The 21,272-nt window shown below is 41.6% G+C and overlaps 1 protein-coding gene across 1 annotated transcript in view; it reads left to right on the top strand.

Annotated features, from left to right (window-relative positions):
- The first annotated feature begins 775 nt into the window (after nucleotides 1–775).
- LOC149982787 (3',5'-cyclic-AMP phosphodiesterase 4D-like) overlaps nucleotides 776–21,272 on the top strand; it is a 75,960-nt gene continuing 55,463 nt past the window's right edge. The window contains exon 1 of the mRNA XM_090237177.1: nucleotides 776–998. The gene's annotated coding sequence lies outside the window, so the exon portion shown is untranslated. The remainder of the gene's footprint in view (nucleotides 999–21,272) is intronic.

The raw sequence follows: 21,272 nt of genomic DNA, 5'->3' as shown, positions 1-21,272 counted from the left end.
TCCTCTCCTCTCCTCTCCTCTCCTCTCCTCCCCCTCTCCTCCCCTCTTCTACCCCTCTCTCTCCTCTACTCTCATCCCCCTTTCCTCCCCTCCCCTCTCCTCTCCTTCTTCTCTCCTCTCGCCTTTCCTCCCCTCCCCTCTCCCCCTCTTCTCTTCTCCTCTCACCTCCCTCTCTCCTCCCTTCTCCGTCATCTCGCTTCTACTCTCCTCCCCCTCTTCTCTCCTCTCCTCCCCTCCCCTCTCTCCTTCTCCTCTCCTCTCCTCCCCCTCTCCTCCCCTCTTCTACCCCTCTCTCTCCTCTACTCTCATCCCCCTTTCCTCCCCTCCCCTCCCCTCTCCTCCCTTTCTCCTTCTCCTTCTCCTCTCCTCTCCTCTCCTCTCCTCTCCTCTCCTCTCCTCTCCTCTCCTCTCCTCTCCTCTCCTCTCCTCTCCTCTCCTCTCCTCTCCTCTCCTCTCCTCTCCTCTCCTCTCTCCACTCCTGCATCCTCTCATTTTCATAAATACTTTTAATTCTCTTCTCATTTTACACTTCTATCCCACTCTCTTCCCTCCCCTGTCCGACACTACTCTCTTTCACTGTGACATCCTCCTCTTCTCTCATTCTCTCATTCTCTGTTCCTTCCCTGTCTTCACTCATTCTCTGTTCCTTCCCTGCTGGGAACTTCAAAGGGGAGGAGGGGTTAGGGACTGGAGCGTAGTGAAGTGGAGGAGCCGTGGGATTGGCTGAGAGGCGGTTACTTTCTCAGCTCATTGGCTGAGAGTCTGAGAACTCTCTGAGTTGAGTTCCATCCTTGTTCCAGGCAGCATAAGCAGTGTGGGACTGCTCTGGTTAACGACCAACTGCTCAGGAGAACAGAAGCACAGAGTGGACACTTTTCTGTTTGTTTTGGGTTTTTTAGATTGCCAATTTCACAGTGAGGAAAATACATCGTGATGCAGCCAGCTGCAGAGTGACTTGCTCTATCACTCCCTCTCTCTTCCTCTCCAAAGGAAAAAAAGTACGTTGCTGTTTTGCCTTTTCTCTTTCCTCTTCCTCGTTCCCAAAGTGATGTATAGATGCATGCTGCCCATGCTGTGAGAGGGACAACTAGTGATTTGGAAACTACGCAATCATGTGCAATTCCTATCAATATTGATGTGTCATCTGTGATTGTGTTCTTGTGTGTGAGGTTGTGTGTATGTTTGTGTGTGTGTGTGCACGTGCGTTCGTCCGTGTGGAAAGGACATATAGAATGTAGGTACTCTAGGGAAGGAAGAGGTGCAGTGCGACTTCACATTGACCAAGCTCATCAGCAAACTAATCACTGCATCGAATTGCTTTGACAAAGTAGCTGAAGGTCTCCCTCCCAAAATCTCCTGATGTGACGTTCAGGCTGCAGGATGGCAAACACTATTAAAAAGTGTGTTGCAGTTATACTTTTATCCAGACGAACAGAAATGGACAGAGTTCTGTTTTGAATCAAAACACTTTGATATTTCCTAGAGCTGGAATTTCTTTAACGCAGACATCGCCACCATGTTGTTAGTAATACATGAATACAGCTTACGGTCTAATAATGACTTTGGTGTTTATTCCTGTGTTAACTTCAGGTCACTTATACAGCAGGGTTTTAGGAAAGAGCTAGTGTGTTATCATTTTTCCTCAGTGTGTGTGTGTGTGTGTGTATATATAAATGTGTGTGTGCGTGTGTGTGTGTGTGTGTGTGTGTGTGTGTGTGTGTGTGTGTGTGTGTGTCTGTGTGTGTGTCTGTGTGTGTGAGTGAGAGAGAGAGAGTTACCGTTATTAAACTGAGCCATGTGTATGGAGTGATTTCAGTGCAGACATAAATTGTATTTGAATGACGTAATTTTGAATTTGTATTAGGATTTTGAATTTGAATGTAATATTTTAGATTTTTTTATGTACAAATGTAATAATTTAATTCATAAATTGAACTTGTATTTCATGATTTGAAATTGAATTGATTGAATATTGCATTCAGCTTCAAAGTTATATTTCTATTTAATTTAATATTCCAATTGAATATTTATATATTCAGTTTCAATATTGGAGATATTCCATTCATTTTCTGTTTGTCAAGTTTACAAACTGTAATTTAGAGTTAATCAAAGTTTCATAAATTCAAACTCTCAGATGCTTTCAGATTCTGTTTCCCTCTATGATGATCAGAGGCTGCGTTAAGGCATCCGCATGCTTCAGTCCAGCTGGCACCTAGCCAAACTTGGCTAGCCAAACCAAACGAGTGTGCTTGCATGGAGTCTTAGCTTTCAGGAATTTGCGTAATTTTACATCTAACTAAGATGTTTGGTGCAATATTTTTTAATAAACGAAATTGCATGGAAACGAGTCGTCTTTCATTGAATGACAAAAAATACTTTATTGACAAATTCCTACTGTTGACCAATCACCGACGAAGGGGCGTAGACTTCGGTTCCGAACTTTGGCTTGCTTCCAGAAAAAAATGTATGTGCCCGAACACCCAGAAAAACCCTCACCGACGTCCAAAACGAACAAAAACATCACAAAATGTCATCATAATATATGCACAAACTCTACCAAACTGTTTCGGCTGGGAAGCATGCCAATTTGGCCCACATAAAAATATAGTTGAATAGCCCTGTCATAGCCCTTCTAAGGATAGCCGTTCCACTTCCTGTTTAATCTTGCTCTTGTGACTGACTGGGTTCGAACCAGGTCTCCCGCATGTCACAAGACTGTGGTAGTAGAGCTGGGACGATAGACCGAAAACGATCGATACCGACCATACTTATAGCAGGCATTCTGCTAATATCGTTCATATACAATAAGTAGCCTATACAAGAGAAAAGTTTGAAATTAAATAATTTTGCTAATATGGCTGACTGTTAATGGGACAATTGATGGCTGCAACCATCAAACTAGTAATGGTAATTTAAAGGATAATACCAAAAACTGTGGTGCACATTAATGTTATAAACTTATCGTTCTATTTATCGTTATCGCATCAATTCCGGCAATTTATCGCAATATGGATTTTTGTCCATATCACCCTGCTCTTTGTGTTAGCCCACTTAGCTAAAAACCAACCTATGTAGATAAGTTCAGGAAGTTCATGTAAGGGATGACACGTTGCTTGCTTAACGAGTACAGGTTCCCCCTGATTAACCCAGTCATGTAAACCTTATAATGACTACCCTTGCCAGAGTCTTGAAACTAACACGTCTAACACAAACTAAAACATGTCAAACTAACACGTCTTCAGGTCTCAGGCAAGGTTCTCATCACATAAGCATGGATCACCAAACCACACTCTTTTGATAAATAACCTTCCTGGATCTTGAAGACTTGTATTAGTGTAGCAGATGGGGATCTGTGAAACTCACTCCTCAGCCTGAAGGTCGCCCCTTTCGCAATTAAAGAAGGCCTTTTTTAAAAGGACGATGGGTTGGAATGCTTCAGGAGGGTGATCACGTGTGTTTTGGAGGCAGAAGTGCATATAAGTCTGCATATTATTCATGTATTATCCACAACATGGTGGCAATGTCTGCGTTAAAGAAATTCCAGCTCGGGAAAAGAGGAAAGTGTTTTGATTCAAAACAGAACTCTGTCCGTTTCTGTTCGTCTGGATAAAAGTATAACTGCAACACACTTTTTAATAGTGTTTGCCATCCTGCAGCCTGAACGTCACATCAGGATATTTTGGGAGGGAGACCTTCAGCTACTTTGTCAATGCAATTCGATGCAGTGATTAGTTTGCTGATGAGCTTGGTCAATGTGAAGTCGCACTGCACTTCTTCCTTCCCTAGAGTACCTACATTCTATATGTCCTTTCCACAAGGACATACGCACGTGCACATAGACGTGTTCGTTTCAAGTCTCTGGCAAGGTTAGTCATTATATGTGTCTGACTGGGTTAAGGCTATGTTAGCCTGTTGAGCTAAAGCCTAGTCATTGGTCCTGTGACTTGGATTGATCTCTTCAAGGAGGCCAAAAGGGTGACCATGCTCATGTGATGAGTAACTTGTCTGAGACCTGAAAAGTTGCATTGTCTGGTGCACAGAAGACCTATGTTAGAACCCCCATCACTCAAACTAGCACGTCTTCAGGTCTCAGGCAAGGTTGCTCATCACATGAAAGGATCACCAAACCACTTCTGTTGCACTCTCATCAAATTGGGTGCTATATTCTTTGAACTGTATTCTTATGTGGGCAAAATTGTGTTTTTGTGACACTCCCTTCTAACACGGCCTGAGTTTTAGCGTAGGACCTGCCTCGTTAACTATTTTTAAAAGTACTATCAACAAGGCAGGTCCTACAGGCCCTAGTTTTGTCACACCTGGACTACTGTTCAGTCGTGCTGTCAGGTGCCACAAAGAGGGACCTCGGAAAATTACAATTGGCTCAGAACAGGGCAGCACGGCTGGCTCTTAAACGTACATGGAGAGCTAACATTAATAATATGCATGTAAATCACTCATGGCTCAAAGTGAAGGGTAGATTGAATTCATCACTACTTGTTTTCGTAAGAAGTGTTGACATGCTGAATGCACCGAGGTGTCTGTTTAAACTACTAGAACACTGTGCTTTATTATGGACAGCCTTCTTCCCATCTTAGCTACTGTTGTATCAACATATTTTGACCATGACAGTTTAGTCACCTCAACTTGCTCAATTTCCACATTATTTGTATGAAGATTTAGTTGAGGTTTAGGGTTTAATGAATGATTTATCCCAAATACAATGCTTTCAGTGTTTGAAATATTTAAGACTAACTTATTTCTTGCCACCCATTCTGCCACTGGCTTTACGCAAAGCCAGTGGCATGTCACTAGTAAAGATTGAAAAAAGTAAGGGGCCTAGACAGCTACCCAGGTGAATTCCTGATTCTGCCTAGATTATGTTAGAGAGGCTTCCATTAACCTCTCTAGGGTATGTGCGACACTAGCGTCCCACCTGGCCAACATCCAGTGAGATTGAGCGCCAAACTCAAATACAGAAATACTCATTATAATAATTCAGAAAAAATACAACTATTTTACATAGGTTTAAAGATGAACTTCTTGTGAATCCAACCACTGTGTCAGATTTCAAAAATGCTTTACGGTGAAAGCATACCCTACGATTATTTGAGAACATAGCCCAGCAGACAAATCATTACAAACAGTAACCAGCCAAGTAGAAGAGTTACACAAGTCAGAAATAGAGATAAAATTAATAACAACCGGACAATAACGTCGTCAATATGAAAGGTAAACAGGTCTCAAGCATTAAAAAGCTCTGTGACACGGCAGGGTCCACTCATTCAGACTGCTCTTACTCCCTCATTTTTAAGAATACAAGCCTGAAACTGACTGTTGACATCTAGTGGAAGGCATAGGAACTGCAATTTGAGTTCTAAGTCAATGGATACTGTAATGGCATTGAATAGAAAACTACAACAACAACAAAAAATCCTCCTTCCTGAATGGATTTTTCTCAGGTTTTCGCCTTCCAAATCAATTCTGTCATGCTCACAGACACAATTTTAACTGTTTTGGAAACTTTAGAGTGTTTTCTATCCAAATCTACCAATTATGCATCTGCTATCTTCTGGGCCTGAGTAGAAGGCAGTTTAATTTGGGCACGCTTTTCATTCAAAATTCCAAATACTGCCCACAACCCTAGAGAAGTTAAAGAACACCCTCTGTGTTCTGTTAGACAGGTAACTATTTATCGACAGTACAGCAGTGGGGGTAACACATCAGTTTTTTTCAGAAGCAGGCTGTGATCGATAATGTCAAAAGCCGCACTGAAGTCTAACAAAACAGCTCTTACAATCTTTTTATCATCAATTTCTCTCAGCCAATCGTCAGTCATTTGTATAAGTGCCATGCTTGTTCAATGCCATCTGATTCAATAAATTATGGAGATGAGTTTGCCTATTTGCCCAAAATGTCATTTAAGGTGCTCCGAAGCTTTTACTGTTATTCTTTATATAATTTTTACTTTTCTTCATAGTATAGTATCTTTTTCTTTTTATTCAGTTTAGTCATGTGATTTCTCAATTTTCAGTACATTTGCCAATATATTGTGCAGTCAGACTTATTTGCAATTCCTTTTGCCTCATCCCACTCAACCATACAATTTTGACAGTCATTTTCTTAATGTGTCCATGCTTATTAGTAACTGGAATAATCAATTTAATAAATGTTTCAAGTGCAGCATCTGGTTGTTCCTCATTACACACCACAGACCAACAAATATTCTTTACATCAACAACATAGGAATCACTACAAAACGTGTTGTATGGCCTCTTAAACACTATATTAGGCTGCTATATTGTGATCACTACAGCCGATGGATTTGGATACCGCTTTAAAGATAATGTCTGCAGCATTAGTAAAGATGTGATCAATACATGTTGATGATTCCATTTATGTGCTGTTTGTAACTACCCTGGTAGGTTGACTGATAACCTGAACCTGTTTGCAGGCACTGGTTACAATTTGAAGCTTTTTCTTGAGTGGGCAGCTTGATGAAAACCAGTAAATATTTAAATCACCCAGAAAATATACCTCTCTGTTGATATCACATATATTATCAAGCATGTTATCTAGATAATGACTCTCAGCACTTGGTGGTCTATTGCAGCTTCCTACAAGAATGGGCTTTAGGTGAGGCAGATGAATCTGTATTACTTCAACAGTATTTAACATGAGATCCTCTCTAAGCTTTACAGGAATGTGTTTCTGAATATAAACAGCAACACCTCCACCATTGACATTTCTGTATTTTCTGTTGATGTTATAACCATGTATTGCACTCACTGCATCATCAAAAGTATTATCTAACACAATTTCTATTGGCACTGAAATCGCTCCATACATGTGGAGCAGAGCAATGCCCAGTATTGACCCTACTTTCATCGCATGGAGAAACAGCTCAGCAGCTATATTCTGGAATTACTCCCTGGAATTCCATGGGTGCTTGTTGAATAAGTATGCTTACATAGTAAATTATTGCCTTGATTGTCTTGCTTGCCTTGCATTGCTTTTAGTGTTGGTGAGGACAGTGTATTAACATGGAAAAACATTGTGTGCTTAACAGGTCATATTCTCCACAACAAGTAGAAAGAGACTTTGTATGAATTGGCAATATTAAAAGTCAATCTATACTGTAGATGTAGAAGCCGTGGAGTCGTTTCCTAGTGTCTAGTCACTTCAGTGATGGAATGATTCCATGTTTCATTCAGCCGTAATCCTGTCCCTTTCTTTCTATACTTCTCTATTTTTGTGTTAAAAAAAATATAGAATATAGATCTGTCATTGTCACAGAGACAGGGTTAGGTGCCACATCCAGCAGATGAAATAATATATCAACTGTCAAAGACCCATAGCTGTGAAAATATGACTACACAACCCATATGAAGGTCTGAAAATCTCTGGTTCTCTCCCCTCTTTGTTTCTTTCTGTCCCCTCAATCCCTCTCTGTCCCCTCCATCCCTCTCTGACTTCTGTGTACATCTGCAGCGATCAGTTAGCTGCTCAGATAGCTGATGTTTCAATTTGGTGAGGAAAATATAAGTTTCCAGCTTCAGTAATTTTTGCAATTCGTTCCTGTCACTGGCAGCAGAGAACTGGAAGGAAAGGCGGCCAAAGGAGGTGTTGGCTTTGGGGATGATCAGTGAGATATACCTGCTGGAACGTTTGCTACGGGTGGGTGTTGTTATCGTGACCAGAGAGCTGAGATAAGGTGGAGCTTTACCTAGCACAAACTTATAGATGACCTAGAGCCAGTGGGTCTGGCGACAAATATGTAGTGAGGGCCGGCCGACTACAGCATACAGGTCGCAGTCGTGGGTGGTATAAGGTGATTTGGTAATAAAACGGATGGCACTGTGATAGACTGCATCCAGTTTGCTGAGTAGAGTGTTGGAGGCTATTTTGTAAATTACATCGCCAAAGTCGAGGATCGGTAGGATAGTCAGTTTTACAAGGGTAAGTTTGGCGGCGTGAGTGAAGGAGGCTTTGTTGCAAAATAGAAAGCCGATTCTAGAATTAATTTTGGATTGGAGATGTTTAATATGAGTCTGGAAGGAGAGATAACAGTCTAACCAGACACCTAGGTATTTATAGTTGTCCACATATTCTAGGTCAGAACCGTCCAGGGTGGTGATGCTAGTCGGGCGGGCAGGTGCGGGCAGCGAACGGTTGAAAAGCATGCATTTGGTTTTACTAGCATTTAAGAGCAGTTGGAGGCCACGGAAGGAGTGTTGTATGGCATTGAAGCTCGTTTGGAGGTTAGTTAGCACAATGTCCAAGGAGGGGCCAGAAGTATACAGAATGGTGTCGTCTACGTAGAGGTGGTTCAGGGAATCACCCGCTGCAAGAGCGACATCATTGCTATATACAGAGAAAAGAGTTGGCCCGAGAATTGAACCCTGTGGTACCCCCACAGTGACTGCCAGAGGTCCGGACAACAGGCTCTCCGATTTGACACACTGAACTCTGTTTGCAAAGTAGTTGGTGAACCAGGCGAGGAAGTCATTCGAGAAACCAAGGCTATTGAGTCTGCCGATAAGAATACGGTGATTGACAGAGTCGAAAGCCTTGGCCAGGTCGATGGAGACGGCTGCACAGTACTGTCTTTTATCGATGGAGGTTACGATATCGTTTAGTACCTTTAGCGTGGCTGAGCTGCACCCGTGACCGGCTCAGAAATCGGATTGCACTGCGGAGAAGGTACGATTGAATGTACTGTATATTGTTTTTATCATTGTTCATGCCCTGTTGTCCTTGGGTCTACCGAGTCCAGGTTTAATGGCATTGACCATGGAATGAATCAATCCTGCTAGGTATAATTTGTAATATTCACCTGTCGTACCCTCTCAAGGTCAAAAATGGGGTGCTTATATTTGTCATGTTTCACACGTGTAACCTGCAGTGTGTTGTATTCAATGGAAATGTGTTTTTTGCGTATCCCACTTCCTCTTAGACACCCTCGGAGAGTGGGGTCATGGCCAGGGATCAGCTATTATTGATGGTGACCTTGGAGCAATTAGGGTGAAGTGCCATGCTCAGATCTTTCATCTAGTTGGCTTGGGGATTCGTTTACTGGCTCAACGCTCTAACCGCTAGGCTACCTGCCGCCCCATTGTTGTGTGGAACACAGGCAGCCTTGTATGGTACTGACCTCTAGCATGCAAATGTCCCCCAGCCTTCTAGAACCCACTCAGATTACACACACAGGCAGGTGAGAGTACACAGAGTCTATTGTCTCACCGGAGACGACCAACTCACAGGGCCGACAGAGAATCAAGGCTTATCCACTACTTCACATATCACCTATTTCCCCTGAATAGGGATGTCCTTTCTCCCCTGTTTTACACTGGCTATCACAGGCTATGACGCACAGGCAGTATCTATAATACATGATAAAACATAATGCCCTCACAGCAGAGCAAGCCAGATAGCCTACATGAATGAATGTCTGTATTGACTCAAAGACTTCCCACTGGGCACATACACACTGGTTGAATCAACGTTGTTCCATGCCATTTCAATGAAATTCTGTTGAACCAAAGTGGAATAGGAGTGCGTATACTATAGGAAGTGTGTATAATGTAGGAAGTGTGTATAATGTAGAAAGTGTGTATACAGTAGGAAGTGTGTATACTGTAGGAAGTCAGTTTACTGGAGGAAGTGTGTGTACTGTAGGAAGTATGTTTACTGTAGGAAGTGTGTATACTGTAAGACAGTAGTTCTCAACTGATTTTGCCTCGGGACCCAAATTGAACCAGGTTGTCTCAGTTGCGACCCAATATTCACAATGTGAAAAATAATTGCCAAAATACAACCTGGAAAACTATTTTTAATGCTATATAGATAGTAAATGTATCAATTAATTGACAAGGGAACAACATGCCCACCTATTTCATTGTCAATAGCAACTTCAATTTCGCCCTTAATATTGATTAAGAAACTCACTCGTTTGAGACCACAAAATCAATACTGTGATTTAAGAAATACATTTAAGGCATTAAATGATATATATATTTTTTTACATAGTATTAACCTCTCTCAGTGTAGCCTTTTTCAGCAGATGTTTTATTAGTCTGTTAACTGGACTATGTTACTTTAAACAGACCCACTAGGAGGATTAACAACACTGGAGCTCAGAGGTAAAGGGCAGAGGGTGTACTTAGCTACAGCTATGACGGAAGGAACTAATCACTAATCATTGGTTCTTGACTTCCTGTTATGTTACTATCGCCAGCACTGGTTGACGCTAAAGGTAGTTGTTTCTGAGGATTATCTAATCCATTAAAGGTTGAGTCCCATCCTGAAGGATATAGCTTCCCTGTTGGAGATTAGCATACAGATGTAACTTCTGATGCTTCATGGGGACATCTTTGTCATCCGTTAAAGGCTGTTGTTGACAAGCCCTCCCCCTAAAGTTGAAACTATCCCATGAAGACACATAACGAGATCCACAGACACACGCATCCAGCACACAGCAGGCCAGCTGCAGGGGAAATGCACACAACTTCAAATACCTATTATGTACAGAGGAAACACTCCTAAACACATTGTGAACTTCAGCACAGATGGACACTATCATGGGGACAGCAACTTCTTACAGAGTATTACAATAAAGCAACAGGGATGCTATTCATTTCACCGCTAATTGTTTACATATGTAGAAATAAACTGGGATGATATGCTTTGCTGATTCCAGTTGTAATTGATATATGGGAAAATAGTCAGTTGGTTAAAGGAGCACAAACTGATCTGGGACCAGGCTAGAGATGAACAGGAATAGTATATTGATTACACTCCTAATGTATGACAGATGTAGTATTAAACCGTGTTTGATACTGGTCTGTGGTTCAGCAGCTGTGAGAGATGACAGTGTATGAGGGGCCGCAGTGATGTCATACAGGAAGAATGATCTCTGAGGGGGTTGTCTCTAGTTACTACAGCCTCAAAGTCATAAACCCTGCCCATTTCTTCATTTTCTTTTCCTAAAATGTGATTTTAAATCTCACCCTAATCTTAAATTTAACTCTAACCTTAATCACACTGCTAAATTTATGCCTAACTTTAACCTAACCTTAACCTTCATCCAATGGCATTGAGGAGTATACCACCTCAGTCACCGGCTTCATCAATAAGTGCATCGATGGCGTCCCCCCCACAGTGACCGTACGCACATATCCCAACCAGAAGCCATGGATTACAAGCAACATTCGCACCGCGCTAAAGGCTAGAGCTGCCGCTTTCAAGGAGCGGAACACTAATCTGGAAGCTTATAAGAAATCTTGCTACGCCCTCTGATGAACCATCAAACAGGGAAAGCATCAATACAGGACTAAGATTGAATCCTACTACACCGGCTCTGACACTCGTCGGATGTGTCTGGGTTTGAAAAATATTACGGATTACAAAGGGAAACCCAGCAGCGAGCTTCCCAGTGACGTGAGCCTACCAGACAAGCTAAAGGCCTTTTATGCTCGCTTCAAGGCAAGCAACACTGAAACATTAATGAGAGCACCAGCTGTTCCAGACAACTGTGTGATCAAGCTCTCCGTAGTCGATGTGAGCAAGACCTTTAAACAGGTCAACATTCACAAGGCCGCGGGGCTAGACGGATTACCAGGACGTGTACTCAAATCATGCACCGACCAACTGGCAAGTGTCTTCACTGACATTTTCAACCTCCCCCTGACCGAGTCTGTAATACCTACATGTTTCAAACAGACCACCATAGTCCCTGTGCCCAAGAAAGCAAAGCTAACCTGCCTAAATGATTACCGCCCGTAGCACTCATGTTGGTAACTATGAAGTGATTTGAAAGGCTGGTCACGGCTCACATCATCCCCATTATGCCGGAAACCCTAGACCCACTCCAATCCACATACAGAAGTGGACTAAACACCTCCCTCTGCAATTGGATCCTGGAGTTCCACCCACAGGTGGTGAGGGCAGGCAACAACACACCTGCCATGCTGATCCTCAACACAGGGACCCCTCAGGGGTGCATGCTTAGTCCCCTCCTGAACTCCTGTACTCCCTGTTCACCCACGACTGTGTGGCCAAGCACGACTTCAACACACTTCAACACATCATTAAGTTTGCCGATGACACAACATTGGTAGGCCTGATCACCGACATCGATGAGACAGCCTATAGGGAGGAGGTCAGAGCCCTGGCAGTGTGGTGCCAGGACAACAAACTTTCCCTCAACGTGAGCAAGACAAAGGATCTGATCATGGACTATAGGAAAAGGAAGGCTGAACAGGCCCCCATTAACATTGACGGGGCTGAAGTTGAGCGGGTCAAGAGTTTCAAGTTCGTTGGTGTCCACATCACCAACAAACGATCATGGTCCATATACACCAAGGCAGTTGTGAAGAGGGTACCACAACACCTTTTCCCCTTCAGGAGACTGAAAATACTTGGCATGGGTCCCCAGATCCTCAAAAAGTTCTACAGCTGCACCATCAAGAGCATCCTGACCGGTTGCATCACCGCCTGGTATAGCAACTGCTCGGCATCCGACCGTAAAGCGCTACAGAGGGTAGTGCATATGGTCCTGTACATCACTGGGGCCAAGCTTCCTGCCATCCAGGACCTATATACTAGGCAGTGTCAGAATGTTCAAAGACTCCAGTCACCCAAGTCATGGACTGTTCTCTCTGCTACCGCAAGGCAAGCGGTACCGGAGTGCCAAGTCTAGGACCAAAAGGCTCCTTAACTGCTTCTAGCCATAAGACTGCTGAACAATTAATCAAATGGCCACCCAGACTATTTACGTTGACCCCCCATATAAAGCCTAGTTATTGTTATGTAATTTTCTTGTGTTACTTTTTTAATTACATTTTTATTTTTTATTTTTTCACTTTAGTTTATTTAGTAAATATTTGCTGAACTCTATTTACTGAACTGCATTGTTGGTTAAAGGCTTGTAAGCGCATGTGACAAATTCAGCGCATGTGACAAATCAAATTTGATTTGATAGACAAAAAGGTAATGTTTTAATTGGATTTCTGTGGAAACCCTCTAAGGGACAGGAGAAACCAAGCTGGGGCTCCACTTCCCTTTCCTCTGAACTGGAACTCTTGTCATTTTCTCCTGTAGCTTCACTACAAAGGATCCGAGTGTTGTCTTTCTCGTTGTTGTCTTGAGTGTGCTGTATGGTATTCTCTGGTTTGGGCATCCCCTCTTTCACTCCCTGTTCTCTCTCTATAACAAATACAAAACTCATTGTTTTCTTAAACTTTAGAAAACTTTGCATATTAACTGTTGACATGTTCTATGTTTAGATAGGGTTGCAACACCTTGCTCTGAAAAACATTTGCTAGCTCTGGGACAAAATTATTCACTCTTCATATTGGGAATGTTTTCCTGGTAACATGATGCTCTCTCGCTCTGACTGTCCTGAATTGCCCAAAACAAATCCTCTGTGCCCCACAACAGAGCTACTGCAATAGAGAAAACACAAGACTAAACATCAAACCACAGACTGCCTCATTGATGAACACATTGATTGACACACATTGATGAACACACCCCAGTATCTCTACTTGCACATCAACATCTGCACATCTATCACTACAGTGTTAATGCTAACTTGTAATTATTTCGCCTCTATGGTCTATTTCTTGCCTTACCTCCCTATTCTTCTACATTTACACACACTGTATATATATTTTTCTGTTGTGTTATTGACTGTACATTTGTTTATGTGTAACTCTGTGTTGTTGTTTTTGTCGCACTGCTTTGATTTATCTTGGCCTGGCCCCAGTTGTTGATGAGAACTTGTTCTCAACTGACCTACCTGGTTAAATAAAGGTGAAATATATATATTTTTAAACTAGCCTATCCTATCCTAACCCTAACCTAACCCTAACCTAACCCTAACCTAACCCTAACCTAACCCTAACCTAACCCTAACCTAACCCTAACCTAACCCTAACTCATACATATGTGTTTCTTTATTTAGATGAAGCATCTATTAGTCACAGTTTGATGGAAAACTATTGTGAGATGAAATATGATATTTCACAAAACCTCACTCATTGCCTTTAGACTACTTCAAACAAATCTCCCTAAAACTAGTTAGTCATCACTCATCACTGTCCCTGGCTCATCTACTACCTAAACTCAGTACAGTATACGGTGTAGCTGGACTGTTTATAGAAGCATACGGTGCACGACTGTATTCACAGAGACTAATGTTCCCTTGTAATGATTTGGCTTCTTGACCCTCTGACTGTGCCAATAGGCCACTATAGGGTTTGCCGTCATCTTTCTTCAGTTTGTCTCTCTCTCTTTCTCTCACTCACTCTCACTCTCTCAGTTGTCACTAGTTACCACAGCTACAAAGTCAATTGGCTATCTCATTAAAAAATTCATGAAAACAAAAAAATGCTTTTTGGTCCTAAGGTTAACAGTGTGGTTAAGGTTAAGGTTAGGATTAGCCACTTTGTGGCTGTGGTAACTAGTGACACACAAAAAGACACACACCACTTGCCAGTTGGCTTAATTCGAATTGAAGGCAGTCAATTCAGGAAGTGATTTGAACTTCAAATTCAGAAATGTAAAAACTTTTAAAATAATTAGCTTCTACCTTTCAGTTTATTGAGAAGCCATTAATAATCAAAACCCTTTTTTCTATTATTGAATTGTAATTTTAGTTAACTTCTTGAATTCACTGCCTAATTCAGAGGGGTTGGGTTAGATGTTGCAGACACACTTCAGTTGAATGCATTCAGCTGTGCAACAGACAAGGTATCCCCTTTCCCCTTTCCCTTCCCCTCAATTCAGTCTGTGTGTTCATAACCATCTCTACATCTCTTTATTTCTGTCTTTATTGCAACCCCCAACTCCGTCTCTCTCTCTCTCTCTCTCTCTCTCTCTCTCTCTCTCTCCCTCTCTCTCTCTCTCTCTCTCTCTCTCTCTATTGACTGGTGGTAGGGGTAGCCACTGAGACCTCTTAGCCTTATTCCATATGACCTTGTAGGGAAGTGCACTGAATGACCTCCGGCAGGATACAATTAATTTAATATTTCATAACATTTTGATGCTCAACACAGAGATCTGTTTGCACTTGGTTGGAGATCATGAATCAGTCTTGCAGATGTTTGTGATAGTTGTTTCTGGGCCTCTGTTTATTGAAGGATAATACAGTCCCTTTGTGTTGAATAAAGACAGGAATAAAGATGGGATTATAATGCTGTAGGAGGCACACATTTGGATCTATTATCCACACTGTGTAGTAGGCAGAATAGTTCCATGTGATTAAGTCTGCATTCCAAATAACACCCTATTCATATATAGCAGTGTTTCCCAACCTGGTCCTTGAGTACCCCCAACAGTACACATTTTCATTGTAACCCTGGACAAACACACCTCATTCAACTCATTGAGGGCTTGATGATTAATTTACAAGTTGATTCAGGTGTGCTTGTCCAGGGTTACAATAAAAATGTGTACTAATTGGGAAACACTGCTATATAGTGTACTACTTTTGACCAGTGCCTATTCCCTATATAGTGCATTGCTTTTGACCAGAGCCCTATGTGCCCCTGTCAAAGTAGTTCAATATTTAGTGAATAGATTACCATTTGGGGTGAATCCTAAGTAAGTTACAGTATTTGAAACACACTGCGGTCACAATGTTGACAGTTAACATTAGGAAATGTGCATGTCCATGAAGTGTACATTCCCCTCTATTGCATAATCTAGAAATGTAAATGTGGCTTGATCAGATCTGTTCCGGCCTGTCCTAGCCCTAGCATGGTGAGTCATGTTTGATATAGATTGGCTGTTCTGTCCTCCTCTGAGCTGACTGCTCAGTAAGGGTACACACTGTGTTATTATGCTGTGAATGGGAACCATGCTGGTTAGGGAGTCTACAACTGAACCCACATGGCCTCTATCATGTGGATATGCTTTTCCCTGTCCATCATACAGGTGATCACTGATTAGAAGGGAAGGATAGAAACCATTGGTACTGCAGTGCAGATCTTGAGGCCCGGGTATTTGAATACCTGGCCGGTTCTAGAACTTTGTTTTGCTCTTGTGGTAGTTGATCAATGTTCCATTCCATTTCAGTCAGTCAAACCACTTTGCTGTTCCCTTCACTATGCTCCACCATGGTTCCACCTGAGCCAGCAGTGTGCATAGTCTCTTCTCTCTTCAGAGTATGTGTTCCTCTCTGTTCTGTTCAGGTGAGTTGAGGTCAAGCAGACCCTCCGTTGGGGCATTATTATATAACATGACAATAGGAAAACAATGGGGCGTAACCTCAGAGCAGAGTTTTGTTTGTTTACTTCCCTTGGTTGATATAGTTTGTCTCTGCTTGTTACCTCACACACGGACTGCCCATGGAAGGGGCTCTGTGGGGAGTTCTTCTGAGGTAGGAATAGCTGCAGGACAAATACTCCACAGTCATTTTAGCATACAATATGTTTCAGGGCATCTATTTGGTATTTGGATTTTTACAAAACATGAAACAATACAGAATGACATGATACAGAACACCAATAGACAAGAACAGCTCAAAGACAGAGCAACATCATTTTTTTTAAAGGTACACATAGCCTACATATCAATGCATACACACAAACTATCTAGGTCAAATAGGGGAGAGGCATTGTGACGCGAGGTCTTGCTTTATCTGTTTTTTGAAACCAGGTTTGCTGTTTATTTTAGCAATATGAGATGGAAGGAAGTTCCATGCAATCAGGGCTCTATATAATACTGTACGCTTTCTTGAATTTGTTCTGGATTTGGGGACTGTGAAAAGACCCCTGGTGGCATGTCTGGCGGGATAAGTATGTGTGTCAGAGCTGTGTGAGTTGACTGTGCAAACAATTTGGAATTTTCAACACATTGTGTCTTATAAAAATAACAAGTGATGCAGTCAGTCTCTCCTCAACTCTAAGCCAAAAGAGACTGGCATGCGTAGTATTTATATTAGCCCTCTGATTACAATTAAGAGCAAAACGTGCCGCTCTGTTTTGGGCCAGCTGCAGCTTAACTAGGTCTATCCTTGCAGCACTGGACCACATGACTGGACAATAATCAAGATTAGACAAAACTAGAGCCTGCAGAACTTGCTTTTTGGAGTGTGGTGTTATAAAAGCAGAGTTTGTCTTTATTATGGCCAGACCTCTCCTCATCTTTACAACCATTGAATCTATATGTTTTGACCATGACAGTTTACAATCTAAAGTAACGGCAAGTAATTTAGTATCCTCAACTTGTTCAACAGCCATACCATTCATTACCAGAATCAGTAGAGTTAAGGAATGATTTGTACCAAATACAATGCCCTTAGTTTTAGAGATATTCAGGGCCAGTTTATTACTGGCCACCCATCACAAAACAGACTGCAACTCTTTGTTAATGGTTTCAGTGACTTCATTAGCTGTGGTTGCTGATGCGTATATGGTTGAAACATCAGCATACATGGACACATATGCTTTGTTTAATGCCAATGGCAGGTCATTGGTAAAAATAGAAAATACTTGAGGGCCTAGAGAGCTGCCTTGCGGTACACCACACTTTACATGTTTGACATTAGAGAAGCTTCCATTAAATTAAACCATTTGAGTTCTATTAGATAGATAGCTCTGAATCCAAAATATGGCAGAGGTTGAAAAGCCATAACACATCAGTTTTTTTCAACAACAGGTTATGGTCAATAATATCAAAGGCTGCACTGAACTGTAACAGTACAGCTCCCACAATATTCTTATTATCAATTTCTTTCAACCAATCATCAGACATTTGTGTCAGTGCAGTACATGTTGAGTGCCCTTCTCTATAAGCATGCTGAAAGTCTGTTGTTTATTTGTTTACAGAGAAATACCATTGTATTTGGTAAACACAATTTTTACAACAGCCCTGCGGACAAAGACTTTCCTCTAGGCTCAGATCTATGTGACAATTTTATTTTATGCGTCCTTTATTTAACCAGAGAAGTCACATAGTATGTGAGCATGTATCTAACATGTTCACCCTAGAAATCTCTCTTTGGTTTTGCTATATTTTGTCCATGTGGTTTAATTGATTATATGTCTGCCAAGCAAGGTTGTGGGTTCTTTTCCCAAGTGGGCCACATTACTAAGTGTAAATTAAAGCTACAATGCTAAATGATCATGTTATATCATTACTTGCACATTGTTTGTGTTGGGTATTGAGAGGATATAGGTTGTTGAACTGCCAGCATCACAGCACTACAGGTCACCAGGTAGAGACACTCATTGGAGCCAAAGCTTTTCAACCCTGAGAAACACAATGTGATACCTAATGTGGTGTAAAAACCTCCTCATGTACTTACGCAGGATGCCAAGAGGTGTGTGTATCTGTGATGTTAGTGTGGCTATGTGGTGTGTGTGTGTTTCTATGTGTGTGTGTATGTGTTTGTGTGTAATCTCGTCAACCAGCCGGCTCTTTCTATACATGGTAGCAATTGAGACTTGGAACGAGGTTAGTGTGAGTGTGTCTGTGCGTCTATCTCTGTGTGTGTGTGTGAGTGAGTGAGTGAGTGAGTGAGTGAGTGGGTGGTGAGCGTTTTTAGTTTGTGTCAGTGGGATCCTACTGTTTTATGGCAACAGTAAAACACAGAGTAAACACTAATGTTTTAAGTAGCTAACGATTTGTTTGAAGGTCAGGTTATTAACATATATAAACTATATAGTTTGATCCATTAAACGGTGCATGTAAAATAGGAATCATGTAGCAGTCATAAGGACAGAGATTCAGCAGGAGGCAACTCAGGCAAGGCAGGTGCTGAAAGTATAGATTTATTTAAGTCTTGGTGACTCAAAAGTGATTAATTACAAAATATTAAGCAAATAGTCACTGAAAATGTACAACACACACTGGCAACAGCCAAAGAAATAGCTTCTGTGACTGACCTAACCTGTCCTTAACTGAGCACACAAGCACGCACACACACACACACACACACACACACACACACACACACACACACACACACACACACACACATACCCCTATGCTCCTTTGAGACCCCTCTTTCAAAGTCACCGAGATCTCTTCTTCTAGTCATGGTAGCCAGGGTAATGGGCAACTGGGCATTTTTATACATGACCCTAAGCATGATGGGATGTTAATAGCTTAATTAACTCAGGAACCACACCTCTGCTTTTATTATACTTTGTGTCCCTCATTTACTTTTTAATAAATGGAACACTAGTCACTTTAATAATGCCACTTTAAGAATGTTTACAAAACTCGCATTACTCATCTCATACGTATATACTGTATCCTTCACTATCTATTCTTTACTATCTACTGCATCTTAGTCGCTCTGTTGCTGCTCATCCATATATTTTATACTTATATATTCTCATCCCATTCCTTTACTAGATTGTGTGTATTAGGTTTTGTTGTGGAATTGTAAGATATTACCTGTTAGATACTGCTGCACTGTCAGATCTAGAAGCATAAGCATTTCGCTACACTCGCAATAACATCTGCTAACCATGTGTATGTGACCAATACAATTTTATTTTATTTTGATTTGATTTGATTTCCTCAAGTGTTTCCTGTATTTTGTTAGTTACCTGTATATTAACAATGATATAAATGTCTCAAGTACAATAAATAACAGTCCAGTAGAAAATAATTATGTGTAACTGTGCTCCTATGTAACGTTCCTCTTATTATATTTCTCTGTTGGCCAACTGTACTGTATATGCAAATTGCCCATTGTTAAATGCTATATCATTGACATTAGAGAAGAGTATTACACTAGAAGGGGGTTCATGACATTAAGCTGTGATGCTGGGGTGGTAGCTCCAGTCATTAGACTCAATGTTCAATCTTGGTTGATCATCATGATGTCAGAGAGATGCAGCTTGTTCTGCCTGCCGTACAGTGGCTGTTCCCGATGACTCACTACCTTTCTGCCTCTCTGCAGGAACTATGGGGTCAGTGCTGTCATTAGTGTGTGTGTGTGTGTGTGTGTGTACAGTACAGAAGGTGAAGTGAACAACCAACTGGACAACTTCAGCAGAGGAGTTGGCAGGCTAATAGAGACCGTATGGAGTACAGGAATGCATTTTGATTTGTCTAGACTAGAGAGATCTGCAGGCCTAGCCTAGTGCCTAGCCTGGGCTCAGTCGTGTGGCATCATGTGTCTGTGGAGGGGAAGGGGGAAGTAGACATTGTGCTCTAATGTCTACGTCCCAAATTACAGCCTATTCCCAATGGGTCAAAAGTAGTGCACTATGTAGGGAATACTGTAGGATATCATTTGGGATTGGGATGCACCGTTTGCATTGATTGTAGGTATGCCGTGTGTGCTAATTTCACCATCTTCACTTGTCTATGATTTTCCATTGTGATGACCCTATAGGATGATATGGGTACAAGTGCATAGGGGCTAGGGCTCCGTTGTGATTGGATGGTAGTATGGCATCAGAGGAGTAGCAGTGAAAGCCATTGATTAGTGATACTGCAGCTTAGTGATGACATCTACTGTAAATCTAAAGTAGTGCAGCTCAGACTGGCCCCACACGTTTCACTGCATCAAATGACCATCATATTCACCCTGAGCTATTGGTTATTCTGCTCATGGAGGGTTTAGATGGATGTCAGGGCATTTTGTCTCTCTACTGTACTTAATTCTATGTCCCTGGAAGAAAGAACAGGGGGGTAGGTATTGTTGGAATGGTGAATTTGATAGCCTTTGAATGATTAGGGTTAGTAACTGTCTGCAATTTCTTTTTTTTTAGATATAATATAATAGTGTAAATGTTATATTGTTCCCAGACCTGGGCTCAGTTTGAATGGGTATATAATACCTGCATTGCTGGTCAACTCCCAATTAAAGCTGCAGTAACTTTTAATGTATCCACTTTTCCAGCATGAAACGCAAACATTACATTTGTGACTCATGTCTGTTAGTCGACCTGCTGCTCAATTTGAGAAGAAATTACTGCAGTTGACGGTGCCAGCTAATTTCCATATCAAGTAATATTTCTGTATGTATGTCTTAGTTAGCTGTGGAACTGTTTCAAGAAGCTTCAAATAGCCCATCGTTGACTGATGTGTGATAACATCACGAAGAAAAAAACAAATAACCTGCATGGCCAGACAACGCTTGAATCGTCCTTGTCAATTACACAGGAGACAGTGTTGGTGAGTTGGATGAACAGTAAAAGTGTGTGTCTACATTGATCTCTCTCTCTCTCTCTCTCTCTCTCTCTCTCTCTCTCTCTCTCTCTCTCTCTCTCTCTCTCTCTCTCTCTCTCTCTCTCTCTCTCTCTCTC

Source organism: Oncorhynchus mykiss, chromosome 6 (genome assembly GCF_057628025.1).
Source record: "Oncorhynchus mykiss isolate SJ-2025 chromosome 6, ASM5762802v1, whole genome shotgun sequence".
In the NCBI taxonomy this organism is placed as follows: Eukaryota; Metazoa; Chordata; class Actinopteri; order Salmoniformes; family Salmonidae; genus Oncorhynchus; species Oncorhynchus mykiss.
This window is presented reverse-complemented; position numbering and strand designations above follow the sequence as displayed.